The sequence below is a fragment of the Jaculus jaculus genome, chromosome 8, assembly GCF_020740685.1.
Source record: "Jaculus jaculus isolate mJacJac1 chromosome 8, mJacJac1.mat.Y.cur, whole genome shotgun sequence".
NCBI classification, from domain to species: domain Eukaryota; kingdom Metazoa; phylum Chordata; class Mammalia; order Rodentia; family Dipodidae; genus Jaculus; species Jaculus jaculus.
In genome coordinates, this window is record NC_059109.1 from 56,481,364 (window position 1) to 56,497,558 (window position 16,195).

A 16,195-nucleotide genomic window follows, 5' to 3' on the forward strand; every position below is an offset into this window, starting at 1 on the left:
TGTGTGCTTGCATCACCTTGTGTGTCTGGCTTATGTGGGATCTGGAGAGTCGAACATGAGTCCTTAGGCTTTGCTGGCAAGTGCCTTAACTGCTAACTTAAAGCAAAATTGTAACAGTTAAAATGCTATCATTTAATGTGTAATCATAGCATAGCCAGTTTCTGCTCTTGAAAACATTTTGTTTATTTGCAAGCAGAGACAAAGAAAGAGAGAATAGGCATACCAGGGTTTCTAGCCACTGTGAATGAAGTCCAGATGCATTCACCACTTTGGCCATCTGGTTTTACCTAGGTACTAGGGAATGAAACTCAGGACATTGGGCTTTGCAGGCAAGTGCCTTAACTTCTAAGTCATCTCCCACAATAAATAAATAAATAAATAGGCTTTTTGTTGTTGTTGTTGTTGTTGTTGTTGTTGTTTGAGGTAGGGTCTCACTCTGGCCCAGGCTGAATTCACTCTGTAGTCTCAGGGTGGCCTCGAACTCATGGCGATCCTCCTACTTCTGCCTCCTGAGTGCCGGATTGAAGGCGTGTGCCACCATGCCCGGCTTTACCATAGGCTTTTGACTAGGTTTTCAGTACCAGACATGCATTCTGTCCCATGGAGCAGCAGCCTCTCAATTTTTTTTATCTTGTCTCAGTATTTGGGTCCCCCTTCATTTTTCCAGGTAGTGTCTTGCTTTTTTTTCCTTTTTTGAATCTTTTTTTTTTCTTCTCAGAATTGTGAAACCTGTTGAATGAGACTTGTTTTTGGCCAAGAATAGAAGAACTAGGAGATAGGCTGACAAGTCAACTTTCTAATTTGTTAGAGATTTAGGAGGTTATGGGCAGAAGGTAAAATAAATTGCTTGATATGGTTCCACATACCTGTAATCCCAGCATTTGGGAGGTGGAGGCAGGAGAATTAGTTCAGTGCCAGCCTTGGCTACATAGCCAATTTGAGATTAGCCTAGCCTATATAACACATTGCCTCAAAAACCTGAGTGGGGGAGGGGAGAAAAGAGCATAGTAATGATAGAAAGGGGCTAGGCCAATTAAAAGGAGGAATGTTCATGAATATTCATGACTTTGTTGAGGGAATGGAATTCAGATGCCACCTCTTTTCACTTCTTTTAAGGTTCTTTCTGGTCACTGTCCACTTTCATAGCTTGACACTGGAGGATTTGCCACTTCGCATGCAGATGGCATTATAATCTAGTTAGACATTGTCCGGCAGTCACCTTGGCAGTCATCCTAGACCCAACTGACTTTAGCTAGAGGAACAAAGGTTCACAGACATCCTTTTTTTAAAACAAATATTTTATTTTTATTTATTTATTTATTTGATAGAGAAAGAGGGAGGGGGAGAGAGAGAGAGAGTGGGTATGCCAGGGCCTCCAGCCACTGCAAACGAACTCTAGACACATGCACCCCTTTGTGCATCTGGCTTACGTGTGTCCTGGGGAATCGAACCTGGATCCTTTGGCTTTGCAGGCAACTGCCTTAAACACTAAGCTATCCCTCCAGATCTCCCCCCACACTTTCTTTGAGGTAGGGTCTTCACTCTAGTCCAGGCTGACCTAGAATCCTCTATATAGTCTCAGGGTGCTGTCAAACTCCTAGCAATCCTCCTTTCTCTGTTTCTCGAGTGCTGGGATTAAAGGCATTCACTCCTGGCAAAACTCTGCATTAAATACTAACTCCCCATCTCTTCCTTCCTTTAGCCCCTGGCAACCACCATTGTACCTTCTATCTCCATGAATTTGACTACTCTAGGCATCTGTTATAAGTGGAATCATATATTTGCTCATATATTGTTAGTTTATTTTAACAGTGCATAAGATCTTCAGATCTTCATTGTTGTAGCTTATGGAAGAATTTTCTTTTTTTCACATTAGGACTAGAACCTAGGGTCTTGCATCTTGACAAGTAAATGCTCCCTAGTCCCTTCTAATATTACTATATTCACCTCATGTTTTATTTAATCAGTGGTCGGACACTTGATTTGTTCTACCTTTTACATTATGAATGTTACCACTGAAAATGAGTATACAGATAACTCTTGAAGTCCCTAATTTGAATTCTTTTGGATAAGTATCAAAAATTGGGGGCTGCTGGGTGTGGTGGTGCACGTTTTTAATCCCAGCATTCAGGAGGCAGAGGTAGAAGGATCACTATGAGTTCAAGGCCACCCTGAGACTACATATTGAATTCCAGGTTAGCCTGAGCCAGAGTGAGACCCCACCTTGAAAAACAAAACAAAACAAAACAAAAAAAGAATTGGGAGCTGGAGAGATGGCTTAGTGGTTAAGGTGCTTTCCTGCAAAGCTTAAGGACCTAGGTTCAATTCTCTAGTATATACGTAAGCTGGATGCATGAAGTGGCATATGTGTCTGGAGTTCATTTGCAGTGGCTAGAGACTATGGCACGACCATTCTCCCTTTGTCTCTCTCTACCTGCCTCTCTCTCTCAAATAAATAAATAGAATATTAAAAAAAAAAAAAAAAGAATTGGGGGCCGGGCGTGGTGGCACATGCCTTTAATCCCAGCACTTGGGAGGCAGTGGTGGGAGGATCATGGTGAGTTCAAGACCACCCTGAGACAACGTAGTGAATTTCAGATCAGCCTGGGCTAGAGCGAAACCCTACCTTGAAAAAAAAATTTTTTTTAAAAGAATGTTGTGGCCCTAGAGCTAGTAGGAAGAAGCTGATATGGCCCCATCAGCAGTGGGCCAGTGTTCCCAGGTGCAGGTGCTATGCTGCTCCATGTGAGCAAATCCCCTGGCCAAGGCCAAGTTTTCCCAAAGTTATACAGTGTTAGGATCTAAAATAAGCTCAAGACTCTGTAAAGATGTGTCTTCATTCAGCTTCTTCCAGAGATCCAGCATTGAGGAATTCATGACCTTCACAAGTCAACTGATTGTGGAACACTTGACAAAGGCAGCAGAACTTTTGCCAAAGAACACAAGTATAGCTCAGTGGTAAGGCACTTGCCTAATAACCTGGGTCTGGGTCCCTAATACCCATGTAAAGCAGAGTGCACAAAGTGGTGCATGCATCTGGAGTTTGTTTGCAGTGGCAGGAGGCCCTAGTGAACCCATTTTCTCTCTCTCTGTCTCTGCTTGCAAATAAATAAATAATATGGCAAATATTTATTTAGAAAAAAGAACATGAGTATCTGTGGCAAGTCTGTGTCCAGAATGGCAGTCTTGCAGGTGTGGTATTGCAGACAGTGAATACCCATCCCAAATGGCCTTTACCTTACTGGAGATGGTACTAAAAGAATTCTCCAAGCAGGGTGACAGGATAGACTGGCCAGTAGGGGATCCTCTGCTACAACTCAGTACACACAGCCTTGGATGGTTACCTTAGTACTAATCCCATGAGCAAAGTGCAAGTTGAACTAGATGAGACCAAAATCATTCTGCATAACACCCTGGAGGCTTAGTGAGGGGGAAGCTCAATGACTTGCTGTCAGTCATAGGCAGCTCCACAGTGCTGCATTGAGCGTCCAACCAAGCAGTTTTATGGGAGAAGGGGTTTATTTCAAGCTTACAGATCCAGGGGAAGTTCCATCAGTGGTGGAAGAAGCTGGCTCCATTCATAGACCCAAGCAGAGCGAAACCACCCCAAGCCAGCAAGCATCAAAAAGTGGCAAGTAGCAACTCCCTGAGCTCAGACTGTTCTGCACACCTTTGGGCTGGAATTCAGGTCTGCCTCCAAGCATGTCTTAGGACTGGATCTCAGGATCTGCTGCCAGTGACACCTCTCCAGCCAGGTGGCTGGAGACCCAAGTTACAAGCTCAGCAAAACACTTGTGTCTATGGGGGACATGCATTCACATTCAAACCACCAGAGTGTCCAAATCAGAAGTACTGGGATAGTCAAAAGTCTTCTATAAGCCGGCTATGGTGGTGCATGCTTTTAATCCCAACACTCAGGAGGTAGAGGTAGGAGGATCACCCTGAGTTTAAGGCTACCCTGAGACTAATTCCAGGTCAGCCTGAGGTAGAGTAAGACCCTACCTTGGAAAACAAAAACCAGAAAACCAAAAAAAAAAAAGCCTCTGTAAAACTGCCTGGTAACAAAATCTGTGCTGCGCAGTCATTATATGACCCAGTCCATAGAGACAGGCACTAGATTGTCATGTCACATCAAAACTGCAGCCCCTTTAATCCCAGCCCTCGGGAAGCAAAGGTAGGAGGATTGCCATGAGTTCAAGGCCACCCTGAGATTCCATAGTGAATTCCAGGTCAGCCTGAGCTAGAGTGAGACCTTACTTCGAAAAACCAACCCCCCCCCCAAAAAAAAAAACTCCAAAACAACAACAACAAAAACTTTGCAGCCCTTGGAGAAGAAAAGATGCTCTAGAAGAGGATCTGGAGCCAGGCAGACTGGCCATTTTTATTTTGAAGTTCCAAAGAGGGACTTGAGGGATGGCTGATAGGTATAATTCTGTTATTTGGAGCAAATTTGAAGCCCTCCAAGTTATATTGTTAGGAAAATGAAACCATAAAGTCCGAGTGGCTCCTGTAGGTGCTGAAGAGCTCATCCTCAGCTCACCTTGGAAAGTGCTGTGGGAGGGAATTCAGAGCCTGTTTTCCTGGACTTTTGATGTGTCTTTGGATTTCATTTGTCCACTAGTATACTGTACTCATAACTCCTTCCCATCACCCTACTTCCCCTCTCCCAAATCACCCCTCCACTGGATCCCTTCTTTCCAACTAGTCACTCTTCTATTTTGGTGTCGTCATTTTTTTCCCCCTTCTATTATGCAGGTCTTGTGTAGGTAGTGTCAGCCACTGTGAGGTCATGAATATAAAGACAGTATTGTAAGCACTCCCCCCTTCCTTTGGCTGTTACATTCTTTTTTTTTTTTTTTTTTTTTTTTTTTGATTTTTTGAGGTAGGGTCTCACTCTGGTCCAGGCTGACCTGGAATTAACTCTGTAGTCTCAGGGTGGCCTTGAACTCACAGTGATCCTCCTACCTCTGCCTCCCAAGTGCTGGGATTAAAGGCATGCGCCACCACGCCCGGCTGGCTGTTACATTCTTTCTGTCACCTCTTCCACAATGGTCCCTGAGCCTTGCAGAATGTGATAGATGTTTCAGTGCTAAACACTCCTTTGTCATTTCTCAGCACTTTGCTGGGTTTTGAGTCTCCCTAGTAGTCACTGCCATCTGAAAAGAAAAGCTTCTCTAACCATAAGTGAAAATACCCTTAATATATGGGTATAAATGTAAGTATTTAGAGGGCAATTTGGTGAAAATATATCCAGTTAGTGTGATAACAGTAGTAGTTTCCACCTAGGGCTTATGACATCTCTAGCCATAGGCTTTTCATTAGGTTTTAAGTACCAGGCAGGAGTTCTGTTCTGTGGAGCTGGCCTCAAATCCAATCAAAAGGCAGTTGTTTTCCTCCATGACAGACATGCCATCATTGCACCAGTGGGTACATTTGGCCTGGCTGGACAGCTGTTGTTCTTGCAGGGTCCATGCTACTTAACACCATTTTCTTTTCTCCCTCAGTAGGCTGCATAGGACTTTTTCCAGTATCCTGACAGCTTGTAAACAGGGAGGTGGCTTCCACCTCAGCTCCAGCTTGAATTTTAGTGGTCTGCTGCCCAAGCATGTGGATTTTTAAGTAATAGGGCCTTACCATATAGTTCTGGTGGGCATCCAAAAGCCTTGGCAATAGCCTGTAATGTTTTGGGGGCACCAGAGACCTCCCTGCCCAACAACTCATTGGAAGGTATTGTTATCCCAACTCTGGCACTGAAATTTTTCTAATAAAAATCTATGGCTTCTACTTACAACATTATCCACCTCCATAAGATACTTAGGTTCAAACTCTGTCTCTCCCCCTACTTTTTTGGATATAGGGTCGGTCTCACTGTAGCCCAGGCTGACCTAGAATTCACTATGCAGTCTCAGGGTGGCCTCAAGCTCATGGCAGTCCTGCTACCTTTGCCTCCCAAGTGCTGGGATTAAAGGCATGAGCCAACATGCCCAGCTAATAAGCTCTGTCTTTTTAGACACATATATAATTTGCTAGTGAAGATGTAGGTTTCCATATGGCTTATTCATCAATCTTGAATTATTATTATTATTATTTTTTTTTGAGAGAGAGGAGAAGGGAAGGAGGAGGGAGAGGGAGAGGGAGAAAGAGGCAGAGAAAGAGAATGGGTACACCAGGGCCTTCCAGATGTTGTGAACGAACTTCAGACTTGCGCCCCCTTGTGTGCATGTGCGAAATTGCATACCTGCGTCACTTTTGCGTGGGAACTGGAAATTCGAACAAGCGTTCTTTGGCTTCGCAGGCAAGTGCCTTTACCACTAAGCCATCTTTCCAGCCCCCAGTCTTGAATTTTAATTAACCCTCTTCCCACCCCCTCTTTTCCTCCACCCCTTTCGCTTTGACCATTTCTCCCCCAATATTCAGCCCCTGTACTTAAATATATATATACAATATGGTCCCCTTAAGTCCTCCTTTCTCCTCCCTCCCTTGGATAGACCCTTACTAGCTTCCTGGTCTCTACTACTCATTGTTTTTTTTTTTTTTTTTTTCTTTGTTCCGAGGTAGGGTCTTTCTCTAGACCATGCTTATATGGCACTCACTCTGTAGTTCCAGGCTGGCCTCAAACTCACAACGATCTTCCTACCTCAGCCTCCTGAGTGCTGGGATTAAAGGCGCGCACTACTGCATCCAGCTGCTATTCATTTTAAAACTTACTGTTTTTATTTTTATTAATGAGAGAGGGAGAGAATGAGCATGACAGAGCCTCTAGCCACTGCAAACGAACTCCAGAAGCATGTGCCACCCTGTGCATCTGGCTTACGTGGGTCATGGGGAATTGAACCTGGGTCCTTTAGCTTTGCAGGCAAGTACCTTAACTGCTAAGCCATCTCTCCAGCCCCTACTACTCACTGTTATTCCAACTCACAAGTCTAAACATTTGTAGCTAAGATCCACACTTGAGAGAAAACATGTGGTCTTTGACTTTCTGAAACCTGGTTACTGCACTTAGTATAATCTTTTCCAGATCCACCCATTCCCCTGCAAATTTAATAGTTCCATTTTTCTTTACAGCTGAAAAAACACCATTGTGTAAATATACCACATCTTTATTATCCATTCATTGGTTGGTGTACATTTAAGATAGTTCCATTTCCCAACTATTGTGAATAGAGCAGCAGTAAACATGGATGTGCAAGTATCTCTGAAGTAATGAGTAGAGTCCTTAGAGTGTATGTTAAGGAATGGTATGGGTGGGTCATACTTTACTTTTAGCTGTGTCAGGAACCTCCACACTGATTTCCATAATGGCTGTGTCAGTTTACATTCCCACCAACAATGGAGAAGGATGCCTCTTTCTGCACACCCTAGGCCAGCATTTATTGTCATTTGATTTCCTGATGATAGCCATTCTGATAGGAATGAGATGAAATCTCAAAGTACTTTTAATTTGCATTTGCCCCGATGGCTAAGGATGTAAAACATTTTTTTTTTTTTCCTGAGGTAGGGTCTCTCTCTAGCCCAGGCTGATCTGGGATTCACTGTGTAGTCTTAGGGTGGCCTTAAACTCGTGGTGATCCTCCTATCTCTGCCTCTCAAGTGCTGGGATTAAAGGCTTGTGCCACCACACCCTGCTTTTTTAAAAAGAAAAAGAGGCAGATAGAGAATGGGCGTGTCAGGGCCTTCAGCCACTGCAAATGATCTCCAGATGCATGTGCCACCTGTGCATCTGGCATATATGGGTCTTGGGGTATCAACCTGGGTTCTTTGGCTTTGCAGTCAAGTGCCTTTACTGCTAAGCCATTGCTCCATCCCCTTTCTTTTAATATTTTGTTTATTTGCAAGGGGAGAGAAGAGAGAGAGAGAGAGAGAGAGAGAGAGAGAGAGAGAGAGAGAGAGGGAATATGAATGGGTACACCAGGACTCCAGCCACTGAAAACAAACTCCAGACACATGGTACCACTTAGTGTTTGGATTTAAATGGGTACTGGGGGCTTTTCAGGCAAGTGCCTTAACTACTGAACCATCTCTGCAGTCTGTGCATAACCCTTCTTCTTTTCTTCTCCAACTAGTTCTTCTGGTTCTGGTTTGATGTCTCTTTATTTTTTATTTTTATTTTTTTTGCCTCCCTCCATCATCCATAATGAAATGTTGATGGTCTCAATATTTTGCAGGTAACAACAGTCACTGTGAGGTCATAAATGCTATATATCCAGGTTTTTATGTGGGTTTTGGGGAGTTAACTCAGGTGATCTCAGTCCCTACTAGGCCCTTTTAACTTTGATGCCATCATCCTAGCCCCAAAAGTTTTAAAGTTTGAATTTTGAAGTAAGCCAGGTGTTGGCACACGTCTTTAATCCCAGGCAGAGGTAGGAGGATCACCATAAGTTAGAGGCCACCCTGAGACTATGTAGTGAATTCCAGGGCAGCCTGGGCTAGAGTGAGACCCTATCTTGAAAAACCAAAAGAAAAAAAAAATGACGTTTATTTTTTCTTTTGTTTTGATGTCATATCCAAGAAATTACTGCCCACCTGTGTCAGAATACTTTCCCTCTATGTATTCCTCTGAGAATGTTACAATGTTAGCCCTCCTTTTTAGTGCCTTGGTTCATTTTTAGTACATTTTTGTAAACACTATAAAAGTAAGGGTCCTATTTCATTCTTTTGCATGTGCATCTTCAATTTTCCAAACACTGTTTGTTGAAAAGATTCACCTTTTCCATTGAATGGCTTTAATGTCCTTGTCAAAAATCACTTGACCAGGGCTGGAGAGATGGCTTAGTGGTTAAGGCATTTGCCTGCAAAATCAAAGGATCCGGGTTCAACTCTCCAGGACCCACGTAAGCCAGATGCACAAGGGGGCACATGCATTTGGAGTTCGTTTGCAGTGCCTAGAGGCCCTGGCACTCCCATTCTTTCTCTCCCCCTCTTTCTGTATCTCAAATAAGTAAATAAATAAATATATTAAAAATATATAAAATCATTGGACCACTTAATATGTGTGAGAGAAGTTTTACCTTTCTTTTTTTTGAGGTAGGGTCTCTATCCTAGTCTGACCTGGTTCTCACAGTGTAGTCTCAGGCTGCCCTCAAACTCACAGTGATCCTCCACTTCTGTCTCTCCAGTGCTGGGATTAAAGGTGTGCACCACCACGCCCAGACTCTTAATTTTTAATTTTGAGTGAATAAAAGATAAAGGAAGGACAGTCAACATTCTCCTCTGTCCTTTGTACACACACATGCATATGACACACTAATACTAAACATTTTAATCTTTAAGTATAAAATTATGTTTTAAATTGAATATATAAAACAGTATACATACATGATCCTATTTCTATTAAAATTGTGTAGACATAAACTGTGCAAAAAAAAAGTGAACTGAAATCTAGCAACATTAACAGTAGTACTAGGCTGGAGAGATGGCTTAGCCATTAAGGCATGTGCCTGTGAAGCCTAAGGACCCAGTTTCGAATCCCCAATACCCACATAAACCAGGTGCACAAGGTGGCACACATGTCTGGAGTTTGTATGCAGTGGCTCGAGGTCCTGGCATGTCCATTCTCTCTATCTGCCTCTTCTTGTCTCTCTTCCCCGCCCTCAAATAAATAAATAAAAATATTTTTTATACTGGCTGGGCATGGTGGCACATACCTTTAATCCCAGCACTCGAGAGGCAGAAGTGGAGGATCACTGTGAGTTTGAGGGCAGCCTGAGACTACATACATAGTGATGACCCTACCTGAAAAACTAAAAACTAGAAATAAAAAAATGTTTAAAAAAACAGGAGTGTTGACTGTTGACATTTAGTTTGAAAGAAACCTCTTTTTTTTTTTCTCACAAGCTGCTCTTTTTTTATTTTATTTTATTTTTATTTATTTATTGGAGAGCAACAGACACAGAGAGAAAGACAGATAGAGGGAGAGAGAGAATGGGCGCTCCAGGGCTTCCAGCCGCTGCAAACGAACTCCAGATGCGTGCACCCCTTTGTGCATCTGGCTAGCGTGGAACCTGGGGAACCGAGCCTTGAACCGGGATCCTTAGGCTTCACAGGCAAGCGCTTAACCGCTAAGCCATCTCTCCAGCCCTGTTGACATTTAGTTTGATGTTGTTTGTTTGTATGTTTGGTGTTTATTTTATAATGCTGAAGAATTGAACCCGGGCCTCCTACATATTAATCAAGAGGTCTATGACTAGGGTATAATCACAGCCTCACAGTGGTCATTGCTATACAGCATTGTTATTTTCTGGTGAGGGGTTCCTTTTTTGTTAATTTACTATAGCATATGTGTATTTTCGTAATTAGTTAAAAGTAAAGGGCTGGGAAGATTGTTCCATGGTTAAAGGTGCTTGTTTGCAAAGCAAGATGGCTGACTGAACTCAATTCCCCAGTACCCATGTAAGGCCAGAATCACAGAGTGATACATGCAACTGAAGTTGGCTTGCAGCAGCAAGGGGCCCTAGTATACCCATTATCTATCTGTGTCTGTCTGTCTGTCTCTATTTCTATCTTCCTCCCCTGTCACAAAGAAAACATATTAAAAAAAAAAGTTAAAGGGTCAGGAGTCAGAAGATCACTGTAAGTTTGAGGCCACCCTGAGAATCCCAGGACAGCCTGGACTAGAGTGAGATCCTACCCTACCTACCCTGGGGAATCAAGCCTCAAACCAGAGTCCTTAGGTTTCACATGCAAGTGCTTAACCGCTAAGCCATCTCTCCAGCCCTATATATATTTTTAAGCAGAGAGACAGAGTGTGTTTGTGTGTGTCAGGGCCACTGCAAACAAACTCCAGATGCATGCCCCACTTTGTGCATCTGCCTTTATGTGGGTACTGGGAAATTGAACCTTGGGCCGTCAGGCTTTGCATACAAGCACCTTATCCATGGAGCAATCTTGCCGGCCCCTGTAGTGCTCTCTTGAATTTGTAGTATAGGGACTTTTTCTCTCATATGTAAACCATTAATGTGGTTCCAAATGGAAACTATATTACAGGGTATATTCACATTTAACTTCTTTTTTTGTGTGTGTTCCATTTTTTTAAAAAAAATTATTAGCATTTTCCATGATTATAAAAAAAATCCATGTTAATTCCCCCCCCCACTTTCCCCTTTGAAATTCCATTTTCCATCATATTACCTCTCCATCATAATCATTATACTTACATATATACAATATCAACCTATTAAGTACCCTCTTCACTTTATGTCTCCTTTTCAACTTACTGGCCTCTGCTACTAAGTATTTTCCTTCTCACGCAGAAGCCCAATCATCTGTAGCTAGGATCCACATATGAGAGAGAACATGTGGCGCTTGGCTTTCTGGGCCTGGGTTACCTCACTTAGTATAATACTTTCCAGGTCCATCCATTTTTCTGCAAATTTCATAACTTCATTTTTCTTTACCGCTGAGTAGAACTCCATTGTATAAATATGCCACATCTTCATTATCCACTCATCAGTTGAGGGACATCTAGGCTGGTTCCATTTCCCAGCTATTAAAAATTGAGCAGCAATAAACATGGTTGAGCACATACTTCTAAGGAAATGAGATGATTCCTTCGGATATATGCCTAGGAGTGCTATAGCTGGGTCATATGGTAGATCAATCTTTAGCTGTTTTAGGAACCTCCACACTGATTTCCACAATGGCTGGACCAGATTGCATTCCCACCAGCATTGTAGAAGGGTTCCTCTTTTACTATATCCCCGCCAGCATTTATGATCATTTGTTTTCATAATGGTGGGCAATCTGACAGGAATGAGATGGAATCTCAATGTAGTTTTAATCTGCATTTTCCTGATGACTAGTGACATAGAACATATTTTTAGATGCTTATATGCCATTCGTATTTCTTCCTTTGAGAATGCTCTATTTAGCTCCATAGCCCATTTTTTGATTGGCTTGTTTGATTCCTTATTATTTAACTTTTTGAGTTCTTTGTATATCCTAGATATTAATCCTCTATGAGATATATAGCTGCGAAGATGTTTTCCCATTCTGTAGGTTGCCTCTTTGCTTTTCTCACTGTGTCCTTTGCAGTGCAAAATCTTTGTAATTTCATGAGGCATCTGGACTAAATGAGGTCATAGAAGGAATGGACCTAACAGATATATACAGGACATTTCATCCAAAGGCTGCAGAATATACATTCTTTTCAGCAGCACATGGAACATTCTCTAAAATAGACCATATATTAGGACACAAAGCAAATCTTAACAAATTCAGGAAAATTGAAATAATTCCTTGCATTCTATATGACCACAGTGGAATTAAACTACAAATCAGTAGCAAGAAAGGCTATAGAGCATACACAAAATCATGGAAACTAAATAATACACTACTAAATGATGAATGGGTCAATGAAGAAATCAAGAAGGAAATCAAAAACTTTATAGAGTCAAATGATAATGAGAACACAACATATCAAAATATCTGGGACACAATGAAGGCAGTTCTAAGAGGTAAATTTATAGCCTTAAGTGCCTATATTAAGAAATTAGAAAGGTCGCAAGTAAACGACCTAATGCTTCACCTTAAAGCCTTGGAAAAAGAAGAACAAGGCAAACCAAAAATCAGTAGACGGGAAGAAATAATAAAGATTAGGGCAGAAATTAATGAAATAGAAACAAACAAACAAAAAAAAAAAACAGTCCAAAGAATTAATGAAACAAAGAGTTGGTTCTTTGAAAGGATAAACAAGATTGATAAACCCTTAGCAAATCTGACCAAAAGAGAGAGAGAAGAGACACAAATTAAGAAAATCAGAGATGAACAAGGTAACATCACAACAGATTCCAGAGAAATTCAAAAAATCATAAGGACATACTATAAAAGAATATACTCCACAAAGTATGAAAATCTGAAAGAAACGGATGCTTTCCTTGATTTATATGACCTACCTAAATTAAAGCAAAATGATATTAATCACTTAAATAGACCTACAACAAACATGGAGATCCAAACAGTTATCAATAATCTCCCAACTAAAAAACGCCCAGGACCAAATGGATTCACTGCTGAATTTTACCAGACCTTTAAGGAAGAGCTAACACCATTGCTTAAGCTTTTCCAGGAAATAGAAAAGGAAGGGATTCTATCAAACTCCTTCTATGAGGCCAGCATCACCCTGATACCAAAACCAGGCAAAGATAGAACAAAAAAAGAAAATTACAGACCAATCTCCCTTATGAACATAGATGCAAAAATTCTCAACAAAATATTGGCAAACAATATAGGAATATATCAGAAAGATCATTCACCCTGACCAAGTAGACTTTATCCCAGAGATGCAGGGATGGTTCAATATACGCAAATCTATAAATGTAATACATTTTATAAACGGGTTGAAGGACAAAAATCACATGATCATCTCATTGGATGCAGAGAAAGCATTTGACAAAAATCCAACATTCCTTCATGATAAAAGTCCTACAGAGACTGGGAATAGAAGGAACATATCTCAATATAATAAAACCTATTTATGACAAGCTTACAGCCAACATATTACTAAATGGGAAAAAACTGGAAGCTTTTCCACTAAAATCAGGAACAAGATAAGGGTGTCCACTGTCCCCACTTTTATTTAATATAATTTTGGAAGTCTTAGCCATAACAATAAGGCAAGAGACACACATAAAAGGGATACAGATTGGAAAGGAAGAGATCAAGTTATCATTATTTGCAGATGACATGATTCTATACATAAAGGACCCTAAAAACTCTACTAGCAAACTGTTAGAGCTGATCAAAACCTACAGCCATGTAGCAGGATACAAAATAAATACACAGAAATCAGTAGCCTTCATATATACTAACAACAAACACACAGAGGATGAAATCAGAGAATCACTCCCATTCACAATTGCATCAAAAATAAATAAATAAATAAAGTACCTTGGAATAAACCTAACCAAGGAAGTAAAGAATCTCTACAATGAGAACTTTGAAACACTCAAGTGAGAAATTGCAGAAGACGCTAGAAAGTGGAGAAACATCCCTTGTTCCTGGATTGGAAGAATCAATATTGTGAAAATGGCAATCTTACCAAAAGCAATCTACACATTTAATGCAACCCCTATCAAAATTCCAAAGGCATTCTTCATGGAAATAGAAAAAACAATCCAAAAATTCATTTGGAATCACAAAAAACCTCGAATATCTAAAATAATACTGAGCAACAAAAATAAGGCTGATGGTATCACCATACCTGATTTTAACCTATACTACAGAGCCATAGTAACAAAAACAGCATGGTACTGGCACAAAAACAGACATATAGATCAGTGGAACAGAATAGAGGACCCACATGTAAGCCCAAGTAGCTATAGCCACCTGATACTTGATAACAATGCCCAAAATACTCACTGGAGAAAAGACAGCCTCTTCGGTAAATGGTGTAGGGAAAACTGGATATGTATCTGTAGAAGGATGAAAATAGATTCTTCTCTCTCTCCATGCACAAGAATTAAGTCCAAATGGATTAAAGACCTTAACATCAGACCTGAAACACATTTAACTTCTATACCTACCCTCTGATCAAATGCTGGTAGAAAAAATGTTGATAAACAGTAGTTTACAGTTTTAATTGAGCCAACTACCTTTTTTCCTTCTGTACGTAAAGTTTATTGCTATACAACCACACTCATTTGTTTATGTATTGTCTGTGGCTTCCTTTGTGTTGCCCTAGCAGAATTCAGTAGGCATGATAGAAAATGTATGGCCTGTGAAGCATAAAGTACTAACTTTCTGCCCTTTACTGAAAAGTTGTTTACTATTTTAAAGAACCATTTTCATCATTTTTCAGTTTATTTTCCTTTCCTTTCTTTAAAAAAAGAAGCAAATAAAATAAAAATAGTCAACATTTTTTCCCTTTTACATAAAAGGCAGCATACTTCAAGCCCTTTCTGCATCTTGCTTTTTTCCATTAACAGTATTTCCCTAAAGGTCATGATCTCATTTTTTCCTTCTCCTGGACTAGGTTGCAGTTTTCACATCCTTTATACTATATTTTTCTGCTCTTCATTTTCTATTGGTATGCTATTCTTTTCATTTTTATCCCCCTTTATTCTTTTATAGTATCATCGTGTAGTGTTTGATCATCAGCCCTGTCCTGTGTTCATGTTTGTTTCTTAGGTATCTTGTTTTTTTCTCAATTTTTAAAAAATATTTGATTTATTTGAGAGAGGCAGATAAGAGAAAGAGAGGGGGAGAGAATGGGTGTTCCAGGGCCTCTAGCTGCTGCAAACAAACTCCAAATGCATGCGCCACCCTGTACATCTGCCTTTAATGTGGGTCCTGGGGAATTGAACCTAGGTCCTTTAGCTTTGCAGGCAATCACCTTAACTGCTAAGCCATCTCTCCAGCGCTCTATGCATCTTATTTTGTTTTACTTCTTAAAAATATTTTTTTAAATATTTTTATTTATTTAATTTATCTGAGAGAGGGAGAGAGAGAATATGGGCACATCAGGATCTTCTACCATTGTAGGGGAGCTCCAGACACATGTTCTACTTTGTGTATTTGGCTTTATGTGGGTACTGGGGGATGGAATCCAGGCTGTTAGTTAGGCTTTGCAAGAAAGCACTTTTTAAAATATAAAATATATATCTATATATTTTTATTTATTTATGAGAGAGGGAGGGAGGGAGGGGGCGAGAGAATGGTCACTCCAGGGCCTCCAGCCGTTGCAGACAAATTCCATACATGTGTGCCCCCTTGTACCTCTGGCTTAAGTGGGTCCTGGGGAATGGAACGTGGGTCCTTTGGCTTTGCAGGCAAAGCCTTAACTGTTAAGCCACCTCTCTAGCCTCAAGAAAGTGCTTTTATTCCCTGAGCCATCTCTCCAGCCCAATTTTATTTTTATTTTTTTTGGCATGTGTGTTGTAGGCATGATTTGGTGTGTATGGTGTTTATACATGGGTGTGTAGACATAGTGCCTCATGCAAACATGGAGGCCAGAAGAGAATGTCAGGTATCACCCTCCATTGTTTCCTTGAAATGGAGTTTCTAAACTGATGCTGGAGCTTTGGCAGTTTTGTAAGGCCTAGCAGTTTTCCAGTTTCTGCTCCCCATGGGACTGGGATCACATATGTGTGTGGCTATGCTGCACTGTTTATGTGGGTTCTGGGGAATTGAACTCAAAATTGATGTTAAGCCCATTAAACTACAACCTAATCCCATTCCTGGTGGTACACACCTGGAATCC

At 40.9% G+C, this 16,195-nt stretch overlaps 1 protein-coding gene and 1 pseudogene across 2 annotated transcripts in view; both read left to right on the forward strand.

Moving 5' to 3' along the window:
• Positions 1 to 16,195, forward strand: part of Ttbk2 (tau tubulin kinase 2) — a 135,380-nt gene that overhangs the window by 11,091 nt on the left and 108,094 nt on the right. The gene's annotated exons all lie outside the window — the stretch shown is intronic.
• Positions 2,690 to 4,092, forward strand: LOC123462853 (annotated as a pseudogene).